This window comes from Pantherophis guttatus, chromosome 2 (assembly GCF_059756535.1).
Source record: "Pantherophis guttatus breed Tessera chromosome 2, ASM5975653v1, whole genome shotgun sequence".
NCBI classification, from domain to species: Eukaryota; Metazoa; Chordata; class Lepidosauria; order Squamata; family Colubridae; genus Pantherophis; species Pantherophis guttatus.
In genome coordinates this window covers 197,717,282-197,732,989 of record NC_142064.1, presented here as the reverse complement: position 1 = coordinate 197,732,989, position 15,708 = coordinate 197,717,282, and the positions used below count along the sequence as shown (strand labels likewise).

Genomic DNA, 15,708 nt, shown 5'->3' with positions numbered 1-15,708 from the left:
TACAGCAACAATTGAGCCCATAATTGATGTTGCTAAGTGAAACATTTATTAAGTGAGTTTTGCCCCATTTTATGACCTTTCTTGCCCCAGTTGTTAAATGAATTATTGAAGTTGTTAAGTGAGCGACACGGTTGTTAAGTAAATCTGGTTTCCCCATTGACTTTGCTCGTCGGAAGGTCACAAAATGACACTGCAACCGTCATAAATATGAATCAGTTGCCAAGGAGATGAATTTTGATCACGTGACTATGGGGATTCTGCAATGGTCGTAAGTGTGAAAAATGGTCAGAAGTCACTTTTTTAACTGCCTCTGTAACTTAGAATGGTCACCAAATGAACTGTTGTAAGTCGAGGATTACTTGTACTCTTTTATTTTATTTCATTATTTCCTATAGAATAGTTAACTAAGAATGACACCAATGAGAAAAAGTTGACAAATCTTTATACTGCTAAAACTCATTCATGTCTGCTTGTAGCCTTCAGTTTGGTGAAAAGCTTCATCATAGGGCAACCATTTTATGAATCAACAGGATTCAAATGGACTAACATACAGAATGCATCAAAAATCTGGGACCCATGGCTCCCATGAGAATGAAATTTGAGGAAATTGTAGCCACTTCAGCCGTGTAACACTACCACAATCATGTGATATTCGTTTTCAGTATACAACTTCTTACAAGGCAATGGGGAAGCCAACAAAGAAGATCATAACTTACTCAGTATCACCCATCCACACAACCTCCACAGTCCCTTTGTGCTCGCACCCTAACAGCCACTTGTGCATTTTTCAATCTGTACTGCATCCTGGGTGTCCTCTGCAACCTGTGCGGCACCTGTCACACACCCCTGTGGACCCTTCCCAACATACACCGCATGCATGTGCACCCTCCCTAACCTGCATTATGCCCATTATTTTTTATTAGGTCAAAAGGAAAATCGGCAAGAAAGCTAAACTGGATTTGAGAAGAAGGAAGAGGGAGGGAGAGAAGAGAGGGGAGGGGGAAGAGAGGAAGGAAAGAAGGAAGAGTAAGGGGAGGAGGGAGGGAGGAAAAGGGAGGAAGAGAGGAAGGAAAAAGGGAAAGAAGAAAGAGGAGGGGAGGGAGGGAAGAAAGGGGAGGAGAGAGGAAGGAAAGAAGGAAAGAAGGGAGAGTGAGGGAAGGAGGGTGGGAGGAAAGGAGAGAAGAGAGGAAGGAAAAAGGGAAAGAAGGAAGAGAAGGGAGAGAAGAGAGAAAGGGAAGAAAGGAGGGGGAGAGAAAGGAAAGAAGGAAGAGGAAGGGAGGGAGGGAGGGAAGAAAGGGAAGGGGAGAGAAAGGAAAGAAGGAAGAGGAAGGGAGGGAGGGAAGAAAGAAAGGGGAGGGAGAGACAAAGGAAAGAAGGAAGGAAGGAAGGAAGGAGGAGGGAGAGACGGAGGGAGGGGGGAAAGAAGGAAATTCTTTGTAAATTACAGCACTTAATAAATTAATCCTCAACACATGAAAGGTGATGGATGCTTGTCTTCACGATCATCTTCCTGTGTTCTTGAAACCCTACATCTGAACACTTGATTAGGGCTAGTAAAGGGAGGGAGAAAGAAATGAAAATGCACTAAAGAATTAGCTGCCACCTATTGGAAGAATAAATGGGAATTATGTTTATGAGTGGAAAGGGGAAATTGGGATTGTGTCTGTGTGTGTGTGGAGAGAGGTAAGTTGTGGCCATTTATATTTGATTCTTAGTACTCCAAAAACATTGACATGACATGATTGGCTAGACTCAAGATTAAGTCCTTTTTCATACTTGATGAGTAAACATATATCTTTCAAATGACAAGATATTCCAGAGAACGATATATATTTATTGCTTTACTTTTTAGACAGTAGCAAAAAAGCAACAACTTTTACTGACAATAAATGAAATCTAAGAAGCAGACGCAGAGTTTTAAATGCAAGACCTGTATGACTTCTCATTTCACTGCTTAAACTCTTTTTATTTTTTATTTTTTTTGCAGTGATGCAAGTTCATATGAAAGTAGATCATTGCTGGCAGCCTATAAAGCTCAGTGCAATCTAAAGATGGATGCCTAGGGAGTGGGTAGCCTGATAGGATGCCAGATCCATTGTTCCACTTCCATGCCATCTTTCTTTCACAGAATTCAAGGCAGCATAATACGGTTACCAAATAATTTCTCACTCAGGCACTGATCCGATCCAGACCTGCACTTTAAGCAAGTTTGTTTAAAATGTCAGTTTATGTAAGAACTATGGAAAAACTTACATCATCACCGAGGGAAAAAACATTTGGTTCTTTGTGGGAGCTGGAATACAAACATGTATAAAGTTTGTTAAACTAGATGGCATTTCATGTGAATGTGTGGCCTTGGTTTATTTTCGAGAGCTTCTTGTACATTTTTTTTTTAAAAAATCCTTTTTATTTAACCATGACACTGCAACTTAAATTCCTGAGAAATGCCTTGTAGTTTCATTCTACTGTGTGGGTGGATTTCTTAATGGTAAATTATTATTGCTTTAAAATATCTTGGTGTTGTGGAGAACACTTTCAATTCATGGGTTTTGTTAGGTTAGACTGCAAACTTTTCTTTAGTTTCTACTGAAGGACTGTAACCATACTGGCAGAAATATTGGTAGGTGTCTTTTTTTATAATAATTGCATATATTATTAAAAAAAACCCTCAGTTTGTAATTAAATTTCTTCTCCTAAATTCCATTATATATACTGTAAAATATATTGTTTTCTTCTGCATTGCACTGTTCTTTTTTTTCTCACGCACCGTATATTCTGTAAACATTGCTAATTTTGTAATATTTTGTGGAATATGTGGCCTTTATTTTTATGAAAAATTGCTGAGGGCTTTTTGTAAAAAACAAAAATAAAATTTGATGCCATTAAGGTGGACTGCTCATGCTGTCCATCATTCAAAAGAAATATTGTCCCACTGCTGCAGTGAAGATTTTGAAAAAGGCTGCTAGATATTTAGCATGTCTGTTTAGTATAATAATATCCTCCTTTTTTTTTAGCAGTAACAGTAATATGTAGATTTAAGACTACCTACTAAGATAGGTAGTTCAGCTATGTAAAAATAACAACATGCCCCTTTTGAATTCTCTGAAGTTTTGCAGAAGGACATGTCACGTTTTTAATGTATTTATGGAGAAGGAATACTTTTGTTAACTGTCTGTCTGTCTGTCTGTCTGTCTGTCTGTCTGTCCATCTTGCATAATGTAATCCTGGGCAGCTATCAACCATCAAACCATTTTGAATATGTGACAAAGCTAAAAACCAGGACCACTCCCAAAATTAAATTGTTTAGAGGAATGTTGATTGGAGCATTAATACATATGGACTTTTGTGTGCAGATGCTGCTGCATAGTTAACTAAGCACTGAAATAATTTCCGGTGAATGTTAAGAGTATATAGTATAATACAAGGTATGTGGATCTGAACTTTAATGTATTAGAAACCAGAATAGTTGTGTTAGCCTATTATTTTTCTCTTATAACTTTGACTCCCTGCGTTGACTCCACCTACCAGGCAATATCTCCCTTCACTAAATATCTCCTGAAGCACATATATTTGATTAGATCACTTTCTATCTCCCTTTGTATATGCTTGATGTACAAACTGGTGTGTTTGCTCAGCCTAAAATAGGTTAACTTTATTTGAGCAGAAATCCAATTTCTTCCAATTCTGAAGGTATCTTGTTTTTTTGCATATCCAATTGGTGAATCAAGTGGCTATACAAAGTAAGAAGAAGGGAGATGGGCTTTAGAAATATGAAATATAAATAAATAATCAGAAGAATAAGAATCAGTTATGGCAGCTGTCAACCCCTGATATGGCACCCCCGCCAAATGCCATCTCAGGGTTGCCATACCTGGGGGAGGGACTCCTAGCATAGGAGATGAGTGGTAGGGAGAACTCATGAAGCCCATCAGACTGATGGATGAGGCTGCAAGCAGCAAGCAACGGCGAGCCGATGAACAGCTGACTGCAAACCAACTGATGATCAGCTGATCGGGGCTGCCAGCAGCCTGATAAGCAGCTAATTGGATCTGATGGATGGTCAGCTGCTCCAACGGCTGAAGGGCACAGCTCCAAACTTCAAAGGGCACTGGAAGGTGGAAGCTCCCAGCACTAACTTTATTCCATTCTTCATTTTGACCGAACTCACTGTGTGCTGAGATTCTGGCTTAATAAGCCATTGGGAACCCAGAGCGAGTGGCATCCTGATTTTGGTTTGGATCCAGAGCTCGAGCCTTTGAGAGCAGCACTATGGAGTGAGATTAAAAAAAACAACAAACAGACAAGAAATAAGTATCAAGGTTTCAACTAATGAACCCAAGCAAATTAGAACTCTGAGGACACTGTCTTCCTCAAAGAACTTCTTTATTGGGTACATCATATCGGCACACTTAGGGTAAAACCAACTGAATAATTCCTGTGGTTTCAGCATAATTAAAATAGGAAAACCCCTCCCCCTGTGTCACTGATTGTATTGGCCAATTAGGTTAATTGGCTGGCTCCTCGTGTACTCCTTCCCACCTTCATCCGTCACCTGGGGAGATGACCTTGGCTTCCAGGAGAAAGCTCTGTCTTGTGTCTCCTCCGTCCCCCTCTTCTTGCACTGTGTGGCAATGATGAACAAGACAATGGCTTCTGCCAGGTTTGGTTTGACGTTGACAATAAGTTCAACAAAGGTATATGAAACAGAAAATATGCATTAAAACACAAGAGAATCTTTTTTAAAAAAATAAGGATTTAGTACAAGAGATATTAATAACCCTGAAAATGCCATTGGATAGTTGCAGGATTATTCTATGTTTCAACTTGAATGTCAAATTTGCATCTATACTAAAGAAGACATAAAATACACATGTTTAATTGGAAATCCAACATATGGAAGATATTTTTGTTCCATGCTCTTTTGCAAACTGATATGGCTGGTTGCGTTAAGAGTTCATTTATTCTACTGCATGCAGAAACAGAAAATAGTACTATAGCTGTATTTTATGTCCTCCGTAGGGCAAATCTGCATAGACTATAATGTATGCTGATGCTGAATGTAGCAGCCATCAATTACTCGATATACCCCGGCTTTGCTACCTGTCTGCAACTGCAAATTAAAGGACTGCTAATTATATGAGACACCACCATAAATGATTGCTGGATTATTTTCTTCTTGATGGTTAACTAATTAATTCAGGCCTTGCTTATTACCTCTGTCATATATCTCAGTAGGTAGATTCATTTTCTTAAAATCTGCTATTGAAGGATTTAATTTGCATTTGATTTTAATTCCTTCATGTTAAAGTATTTTTTCAATGTCTGTATTTTTTTTTATTTTAAAAAAATCTACAGGGAGAGTAATGTTTCCTTTACACAGATACAGAATTAATTCTGTACCTAAGGGCTTACCCCCTTTTAAGGGGAATGATCCCCTTTTGAACCCGCTAAAATGATCACAAATAATGCAGAATGTCTTGACTCTGTAAAATTCTATTTATTGTGATTTAACATAAAAGTATGTCTTCTAGCAACATTTCAATTTTAGAAGGAAAGAAAGAAAGAAAGAAAGAAAAAAGAAAGAAAAAGAAAGAAAGAAAAGAAAGAAAGAAAGAAAGAAAAAGGAAGGAAGGAATCAAGCAAGCAAGCAAGACTAGTATAGAAAAATGGTGGGTATTCTACCATGCAAATTCACAGCTATAGAGGCAAAACTAACAAGAATGACTTCAAGTAGCTCAGTGGGCTCTGTTTTCCATTGAAAGCATTAGTGGTCACTCACCTCTGTGGGGAAAAAAAGCTTGCTGCCTGCTCACACACACAACCCCGTCACACAGCGCTAGCATCAATTGGATGCTAATCATATTAGGAAATAATTCAATGTATTTAGAAAAATTTAGAGTTATTGAGATGGGCAGTTATAGAAATTGAATAAATAGAAAAGTACATGTTCAGAGAAGAACATGCTGTAGAAAGTTAGCACCCACCCCTCTCCTAGAAGAATGAAATATTGTAGGAAATATTAAAAAGGCAGAATATTATATTTCCCTCGATGAGAAAAGGAGAAACATGTTTTTAAAGACCCAGCAGATGAACAGTAACAGAGTTGGAATGTTATCTAGTCCAATCCCCTGCTCACGCAGGAGACCTATACTAGGGATTCGAACCGCCAAACTGTTGACCTTTCTGATTGACAAGCTCAGTGTCTTAGCCACTGAGCCACCTAGTCAGGCTAGTCAGATATGTGGTGCACATTAAGACTGGGCCAGCCTACCTGCAAGACAAAAGTCTTGTTGTCCTCCATCTCCAGGGTGATGGGATTAAGACATGACCCCTCAGGATATAATAGGATTAGCCCTCTACCCATCTAACAGCAGGGCTCACTGCATTGGGAAATCACCTGGGGACATTACATCAGCCCAAGGTTCCACCAGACTTGATTCAGACGAACGTGACTCCACATGGGAGTCTGACTACAGCCAATAGAATACATTTCTTGCACAGGAACAGGAAGCTCAAGGGCAAGGCCCAAGAGAGGGTATAAATACCTTTCTCTCTCAACTCCATGTGATCAGTTACCCAGAATCACACGTGCTTGGTGGTTCTGCTTCACCATTAAACCATCTTTCCAATTAGCCTCCATGTTTCTAGTCTCTGTCTTCCCATTTGGAACTGAACCCAGATGGACATTTCTTCCAACAATGCTTAAGAGTAGATTGTCTGATAACAATGATAAACAACACAATTTAAACAATGCTAGGTGAAAATAAAGTATAATTTCACATGTGGTGCATACGTGACTTTTTGAGACAGCTCAGCAGAGCCCAGTTGTTTTCCCATTATCTCTTCTCCTCATCACTAATTTTGTTCTTTTTTCACCTATTGAATTCATGGTATTATTAAAACGTTCCCATTTAGATCTAACTGAATGCAATTACTCATCCATTCTATCAGAATTCTTTGAAGTGATTTCTAATTTGGTTCATTCAAATACTGAGTCTGTGTTTCCGTTGCAGACAAATGGTTTTTTTTTTCTTGTAGATCTCTGGCCTCATCTTAGAATCATATTGTTGAAAGACATCAATTAGGACATCAATTTCAATCCTCTGCTTAATGCAGGGATCTGGCTGAAATAAACCCTGACAGATAGCCTTCTCGTTACGGCTTGAAGACACCCTGTGAAGAGAGCTCATTATCTAGCTTTTAGCATTTGAACTTCCCTTCTTAACATTCAGTGAGATTCTGCCTTTCTCTAAACAGAGATTTATTATAAACTACCTTGCCTATAGGATGATAGAGACCACCTCTTTATCTTCTTCAATTTACTATCCTTTCAGGTATTTGAAGAGTTCTGTCATATCCCCTCTAGGTTTTTCTTTTCAACACTAAACAGCCCCAATATTTTCTACTAATGAGCTCTCCTTGAGTGTGGTGTGAATCTACTTTATTGTGATGTCGTCCAGTCTACATTTAATTACCCTGTTGCATTACATGATTTGCTAAAATGAGGGTATTTTTTGTAGTACTTCCACAATCAATTACTCTAAGAAACTTAATAAAAAAAATTGAGGTAAGTTGACTTTGGCAGGCCTTGCTCCTGACAAATCCATGCTGCAGACACATTGTTTTAAAGATGCTTATACTCAGATCAAGCTGTTTATGCAAAGATCTGCAAAATCTTTCCAATTATCTGTATCAGATGGACTAGTCTGTTATTCCTCCTTTTTTTGGAGCCAGAAGATTTGTCTTTCTTCAGCTGCTGGTATTTCATCTATTCTTCAAGATTTCTCTAACATCACATCACCAAATTCCCTCATTCCGTCTTTAGAATAAAAAGATTGAAATAGTTAAAAATAATTATATAACTGCCACAATATTTTAACAATAATTGCCATCATTGTTTAATTCACCAAGGCAAGTGTTCTTTCTTCAACAACAACAAAAATGTGTACTAACTTAAATACTCTTACATAACTTCTCTTAAATAAATGTGAGCTTATTTTAGATCAACCTTAGGATACTTGCTAGATCTAATGTGAGTCTCCGTAGTTACTCAAAAGTAAACTCAATTGAGTTTAGTCTGATTTACAGTAATGTAAGTTGCAGCTTTAATATGTAGCATAGTAATAATTACTACAAGACAGCTGTTTTATTCCAGATGATAACAATATTATGCATAGATATAATTTGATTCCTGTTTGGCAATTATCTAATTTTTCACACTTGCAGACTATAATTCTCAAAGCTACAATGTGCATTATAATCATCTTCAGCACCAAATTAGGCTTTGCAGGCGGTTGCTTTTTCTGGTTTATTTACATATGTTCTTAAATATATTCTAATGGGTACCTGAAATTTTCTTAACAATGTTTTAATAACTCTATTTATTGTGTTTATATGTGAGAATTGAGCTGTCCTGTATGAAAAATCATAGAGAAAGAATGCAAAATATGTGAATAATTTGTTTCAAAGCATTTAAATGCAAATATTCAATTTAGTATTAATTCAATTCACTCTTAATTCAGTTTTAATTGCAAATGTTCAATCAGTTATATTTTGACTAAATGACATCTTATGCTACTTTTTAAAAAAATTGAGCTTTATTTAATGCAAAGTTCAAGGACATGTCTCTTTTTCTTCTATGAATAGAGAAGCAGTTGGAGAGGAAAACAATTAGCAATGCCTTCCCCATTAGCATTTGGATTAAATTTATAATCTACTAGTATGAGGTTTCAATTTCTTTTAAGGTTGCTAATCTCCCATCTTTCACATTCCATCTTGGCTGACATGCAAATCTATACCTGGCATCTAATATTTTAAACAGCGGTTGGAGTGGGTCTGTCACATGCTGAAATGCTCAGTAAAAAACAAACAAACCCAAATATCATATAGGTAGAAAACTATTTTGTGCAGAAGCATTTTTCTACCTGGAGAAATTGTGCATCTTGAGTACCTTTCGGTTATGACATTCTTCTTAGATAATCTGATTTTCTTCACACATGATGTTATTGTGGAAAGCCCTCCCCCTGTCCTAGAAGAATGAAATATTTTGGGAAATATTAAAAAGGCAGAATATTAGATTTCCCTAAAGGAGAAATGGAGAAACATGCTCTTAAAGACAGAAAGCAGCCCCCAAATCTTTCTTAATAGCTCACAGCAGATGCCAGCACTTAAGAGATAAAGAGCTTATTGAAAGAGGAAGACAAGTATCTAGATAGCTCTATTCATAACCAAAGCAAATACTGCAGAAATCCATTCAAGACAGGCTATTTCAAAACTCCTTGGCAGAATGGTAGGATTAGAAAGCAGCCTCTCACCCAAGATCCAACACAGGACAAAAGCCATTAGCCACAATAGGAATTGCCCTACACCCATTCAGAACACAAGCCCCATCAATCCACCACCCCCAGAACAGTCCAAACTTCAAAGTCACAGAAACCTATAAAGATCCATCCACTCATTCAATCATTTTGTCAGCTGCCCAGAATCACCTGTCGTTGGTGGCTCTGCTTCACCAATAAACCCTTCTTTCCAATCAGCCTCCATGTTTACAGTGTCTTTCTCCCAGCTTGGAACTGAACCAGGTGGATTTTCCTTCCAACATTATCAAAAAGGCAGAGAATTAAAATTCTACAACGTGGCACTTTTAGAACTTTATCAGATAATGTTTTTAATGTTTTTAAAATGTTTTTATAATGTTTTTAAATAACTTTTCCTAAGTTCATTGTTCGCATTATGTTTGCTGTAAGCCGCCCAGAATTCCTTGGGAGTTGGGCGGCATAGAAATGCGATAAATTAAATTAAATTAAATTAAATTAAATTAAATTCAGAACACATACATTTCTGAACACAATCTTTTCAAATGAAGAGATTCCCTGGATTATTTCAATGATGATGGGACAACACTGCCTTCCTCCCCTCTCTGTTGAGCTCCGTTGAGCCTTTCCCCCAGTGGCAGTAGGGCAGAGCTGCCAATAAAGCTGCACCCTTGAAACAGGTATGAGAGGAGAATAAAGGAGATGGCCCAAAAAAGAGAGAGGTGTTTTTTCTTTAAAGGGAGTGGATGATCCAGAAAAAGAAGAAGGTGTGTATACCCCCAATCCTTTTAGAGGGTGACATATATACACATACATAAGGTAAAGGTAAAGGTTCCCCTTGCATATTCGTGCTAGTCGTTCCGAACTCTAGGGGGAGGTGCTCATCTCCATTTCTAAGCCAAAGAGCCAGCGCTGTCTGATGATGATTCAGTGGCCGGCATGACTAAACACCGAAGGCGCATGGAACGCTGTTACCTTCCCACCAAAATGGTCCCTATTTTTCTACTTGCATTTTTACATGCATTTGAACTGCTAGGTTGGCAGAAGCTGGGGCAAGTAACGGGAGCTCACTCCATTATGCAGCGCTAGGGATTCGAACCCCCAAACTGCCGACTTTTCTGATCGACAAGCTCAGCGTCTTAGCCATTGAGCCACCACGTCCCCCCTACGCATACATACACACATCTGAAAGGGCTGGGGAGATGTCATTATGAAAAAACCAAAGATATAAAACTGAAATGTGAAATTTACCAATCTGTATGTGAATGCTTTTTTAGTGTCTTCTATTCTACTCTATATACATACATACATACATACATACATACATACATACATACATACATACATATATATATATAATACCTGTCAAGACTCCAGTGTTTTTGTGGCTCTCTTGAGTCTGGGTCAGTCTAATTGGATACAGTTCAAAAAAAGAACCTGTGACATCTCAGAATGCCACAGATATAGGCTTCAACGCTGTCTTCCTCCCTCCCCACCCCTGCCTTCCCAGATTCTAAATAAGTCTCTTATAATTTCATCCATCACTTAGATGGGAGGAAAAAAAGTAAATAAATGGAACCATTGCCAAAAACAATTTTTACTTGCAGCATCTAATTCAGCCTCTGATTGAAGACTGGACTTGGTTTTTAAAACAAGGTCCCTTGGAAAGAGTATTAAAGCCTATGAGCCATTTGAAAAATGATACTGCTGTATATGTTTGAGCATATGTCAGTGATCAGATGCAAGTGTTGGCAAACCAAGATGAATTTTGTGTTCATGGTGTGAATTCCTACAGAATGCTGACGGGTGGGAGCTTGTAGAAAGAATGTTGTATCTGGGTGGGATTAGTGAGTTTGTGCAGGCATATAAAAGTACTGGAGATGATTTGTCTGCTGGAATCTTTTTTAACTTAGAGCATGTTTAAAATATGCACAGGAATATTTGGAATAATATACACTTTTTTTTATCAGCTAGAACCGTGATTTCCTGTGATTTGCTGAATAGGGTGCTTTTGCTAACTTGGAACTCAAAGGCAATATTAATATTTTCTGTGCATAAGATGAAATTGGATCCTGCACCTTGTTACTGCCTGTAAGAGAGCAGATTGCTTTCATGAATAAAAATACACACATTCTGTAAATGTTGGAGATCTTTCATACTTCTCTTTAATGATTAAATGATATTTATCTTTAAATTGAAGCAAAGTTATTGATGCTGCTAATATTTCAATTTCATTATGAATTGGGAAATGAGCCCTGGAAATTTCTCTTGGCTAAGCCAAAGAGTGGTATATGTGTGTATACTGGTAGTAATGCATATGAGATACATAGCCTGATGGCCAAATCTCAGATGGATCAACTTCCCATTACAAAAATAGTCCCTAGAAACTATTCTGTACATGGAAAATATATTTGAGAAATTGTCTTTGGCAAGCCAGATTGATTACTTAGAAAACTTCCTATGTTTTACTTTCCACTTTCTACGTCTTCTCTTTCTGTCTCTCTGTCTCTGTCTCTCTCAGTCTCTCTCTCTCTCTCCCTCCCTCCCCCTCCCCTGTCTCTCTCAAATTTATCTGCAACCCATACAATGGTCCAAGTGTCTCTGAGTGGAAATTAGGGGCTAATATTAGGGGGTTTGGTATTTTTTAGGGGCATCAATATATTTTTATGGGAAAGAGTATGCTCTGCTGCTCCTCGCTAAGCAGCAGGTATCTGCTTGAAGTTATGGTGTCAGGCTAGTGTCTTAAACTCTTCCTCTCAGAAATCTTTTTGCACCACACTACACAGCTGTGCTTCTTGCCTTGAGGTAGTAATGAACTGCAATTCTTGCTCCCACTGCTGGTCTTTCAAAGGATGCCTTCACCTTCCCCACTAACCACATCAAATGTGAGAGATGGGGATCCTATAGCTCATTTGGAAGTAAAAAGAAAAAAAAATGACCCAGGGGGAAGATATTTTATAGGTCATATTTTTTGACTCTGTAAGCATTAATATGTATGATTTTGGAAATCTGCCCCTCTCCTCCTTCTTGGTTAGGGAGATAAATCACTCCTTCAGGAGATAAATAGAATCCAAGTTTATTAAAAGAAAGAAGAGGAAAAAGAAGATAAAGCATTCTTAGCTTTAAGTAGTTCTGTGTAAAATGTAAAACAAAGGAGATAAGAATATTGAATTGTCCCAAACATATTGGGTGCTTGTATAGAGATAGCAGTCACCAGAGGTAATAAAATATTTTTTTTAAAAAAAACATAGAAAACTCAATTAAATTTAGTGCAACTCTTAGATTTCCTTGTTCCTTCAATCCTTGGATCTGATCCTTGGAACAGATATTACCTTTGTGTCAATTTTTTAAAGTTTCTTCTTGTGAATTCCAAGTTAGAAGTTGGAAGAGTCTTTTAGGTCTTTCTTTCTCTCCCTTACCTCAGCATTCAGCTTCTTCCTCCTTAAGTTATTTTTATTTTGCAACAACCTCCCTAGCAAAAAAGGATATTTTGAGGAACTATGGGCTTTGCGTACTGTATGCAACCACTAAAGATCACACTTGAAAGAAGATGTTAAATGGAGACATGAGCCAGCAGCTTACCATCTGACGTGAGGGGGCCGGCAGGCAGGCTATGAGAATGAGTGGGGTGGGGAATATTTATCTGCCCATTCACTGTAGATACATTGTCTAATGATATATTTAAGTAGATAAGAAACATTTTCATGTCTTAGTATCCAGTCCACCAAATTTCTACAAACTGTTTAACAGGAATATATTTTAGGGCCATTTTTACAGCATCAGATCATTGCAATTTATACGTAGAGGACAACCTGTATTCCTTTTCCAAGAGACTGGCATTTTCATCTAGGGCCAAAGCCCAGTTCTTTTTTTCCTTGTGGGCTTTCCCAGTGGTGAAATCCAATTTTTTTTACTACCGGTTCTGTGGGCGTGGCTTGGTGGGTGTGGCAGGGGAAGGATACTGCAAAATCCCCATTCCCTCCCCACTCCTGAGGGAAAGATATTGCAAAATCTCCATTCCCACCTCACTCTGAGGCCAGCCAGAGGTGGCATTTCCGGTTCTCCGAACTACTCAAAATTTCCGCTACCGGTTCTCCAGAACCTGTCAGAACTTGCTGGATTTCACCCCTGGGCTTTCCCCTCTTCATAATATTTATCAAGAAGTTGCTATAGTAGGTTTGTTAATCTCCTTTGCTAGGCTTCAAAGCATTGAGGGTAGACGTTGACAATAGCACCTACCTATTTCTTTAGATCTATAAAGAAATGTTAAAAAGGATTGCATATTTGTCCCCATGAATCTAAGTTTTCAAGTGTTTTTCTCATTGTTTCAAAATGTCTGAGATCTGGTATCTGTACAGCTAATAGCAACAAATCATAGCTTATTTGGCTGCCATTGTGTAAGAATATAAGTACAAGAAAGAATATAGCATTGAACCATAGTTTATCGCAAATTAGCTACAGGTAATAGATTCAGCCTATTGGTTTCTGTTCCTAGGAATCAGATTTCCTAACTACCACCACCAGCAGCAACAACATAGTATATGGTATTACATGAACTGTATTAGAAACAGGGTTTGTAAAAATAATGAACAGGGTTTGTCCTTGGATTACATTTTCTGACTCCTTTGGGTGCAGAAAGCCAGGAGAACTTACTTAGGTAACATATGAAGTTTTAATTTCATATTCATTTAAATGCTCCTAGTTGTGTGAAGAATTGGAAAAGAATCAAGCTACAAATGAATCATGTGTACATTTATGATGATCATTTATGGTAAACCAGGATCGCCTGGAATTCTCTCTTCCAAACATTTGAGAATATACACAGTGCCGAATGGATTCATGGTTTAGGATGGTTTTAACTTGAATGTTTAACCACACATGACTATTATGTGGTAACTATAAAAGTCCTTGATTTGTGGATGCCAGGAGCAACACTGAAAGCTCCTTTATTACAACTCAGTACCTCCCAAGTTGAAAACTGGGATTCTGCCAGTTTATTAGTTAATGTTTTATCTGTTGGCTAAAAAAAGTATCTCAAATAATACAATTGCCTCATTATCTTTATTTAACATCTACTGAAGGTTTTCCAATGTGAATCTTAAATCCGCACCTCACAGAAAAAATAAAAAGAAGTAAATCTCGCATTTTGACATCAATTTACGAAAAGGCTGAATCTTTAAATTTAAAACAGAATATTATAAATCTGTTTGTTAGACTTTACTTTGAAATGTTTTTCCCCCTGTTTTTCAAAGGAGTACAGCCTTTTTTGTTTTATAAACGAAAAAGATTTCAATTTTTACTGGAAGCGTTTATTGCTTCGAGAGTATTTATGCAAAGAAATACAAGGACCAGATTTTCCTCGGTGCCTTTGTTGAAACCTAAGCAATAAAGTTTCTCAGCATGAAATTTTTACAAGCATATTTTTTCATAGCAAAAAAAAAAAAAAAGGATTTGAGTACATGGAGAGAGGTAGAATGTTATGCACAGTATCAGCACGTTGAAAAGGTCAAAGTAAATGATTATAGGCAGATTCACAATCATGACATCAGGAATTTGAAAGAGGTCATCAGATTAGCCCTGATATTATGAAACATGTGGTTTAGTTTGCTGTCCTAACATTTGCCAAGAAAGAATCTAATGTTCCAGAACAGCTGAGATTCTAATCCAAGTTCTTAAAAGCTAAAAAGCCTTTTTTATTCCTGTCAAAACTAAGGACGGATTCTTCTTCTTTTGCTTATAACTTTAGACAAACCTTTTAATCTTGCTGTCTTACTTGTTTCCTGGTGCTGACCTTACTAAAAAATCCAGTAATGTTGCCATAAGGCACTAAATGTGGTTAGTCATGAAGTCATGTCCGACCCATCGCGACCCTATGGACAACGTTCCTCCAGGCCTTCTTCTCTTCTACTATCCCCTGGAGCAAGAGTGAAATGCTACCGGTTTGCTCTGGTTCGCTTTGGTTTGCATGAACCGGTAGTAAAAAAATGCTACCAGTTCAAGCGAACCGGTAGTTTAAAAAAGCTACCAGTTCCTCTGAATCGGTATTTCTGACGATCGGCTGTGCAGCTGGGTTTAGCTTTGCTAGAAAGCAGGAAATCCTGCACACACCAAAAGGAGGCTTGAGAAGGTAAGTAGAACAGCGGGGGGAGGGGTATCAGCTATGTAGCACAGTTTAGCTCTACTAGAAAACAGGAAATCCTGCTTTCTAGCAAAGCTAAAGTGTGTGCCACAGCTGATCCCCCTCCCCGCTTCTACTTACCTTCCCAAGCCTCATTTTGGCATATACTACACATGCGTGTGCAGACACAGAGGGCACGTTTGCCCATGTGCGGCCAGTGCAGTGCCCATGTGCGGCCAATGAACTGGTAGCAAACCGGTTCAGATTTCACCACTG

The 15,708-nt window shown here is 38.0% G+C and overlaps 2 long non-coding RNA genes across 2 annotated transcripts in view; one reads left to right on the top strand and one right to left on the bottom strand.

Annotated features, from left to right (window-relative positions):
- The window catches only part of LOC148115476 (uncharacterized), a 46,742-nt gene that overhangs the window by 17,246 nt on the left and 13,788 nt on the right, over positions 1-15,708 (top strand). The gene's annotated exons all lie outside the window — the stretch shown is intronic.
- LOC148115477 (uncharacterized) lies at positions 4,336-9,028 on the bottom strand. Its single transcript, XR_015731953.1, has 2 exons — positions 6,546-9,028; positions 4,336-4,653 (listed from the first exon to the last, which is right to left on the bottom strand). It is a non-coding gene; the product is annotated as an uncharacterized LOC148115477 (long non-coding RNA).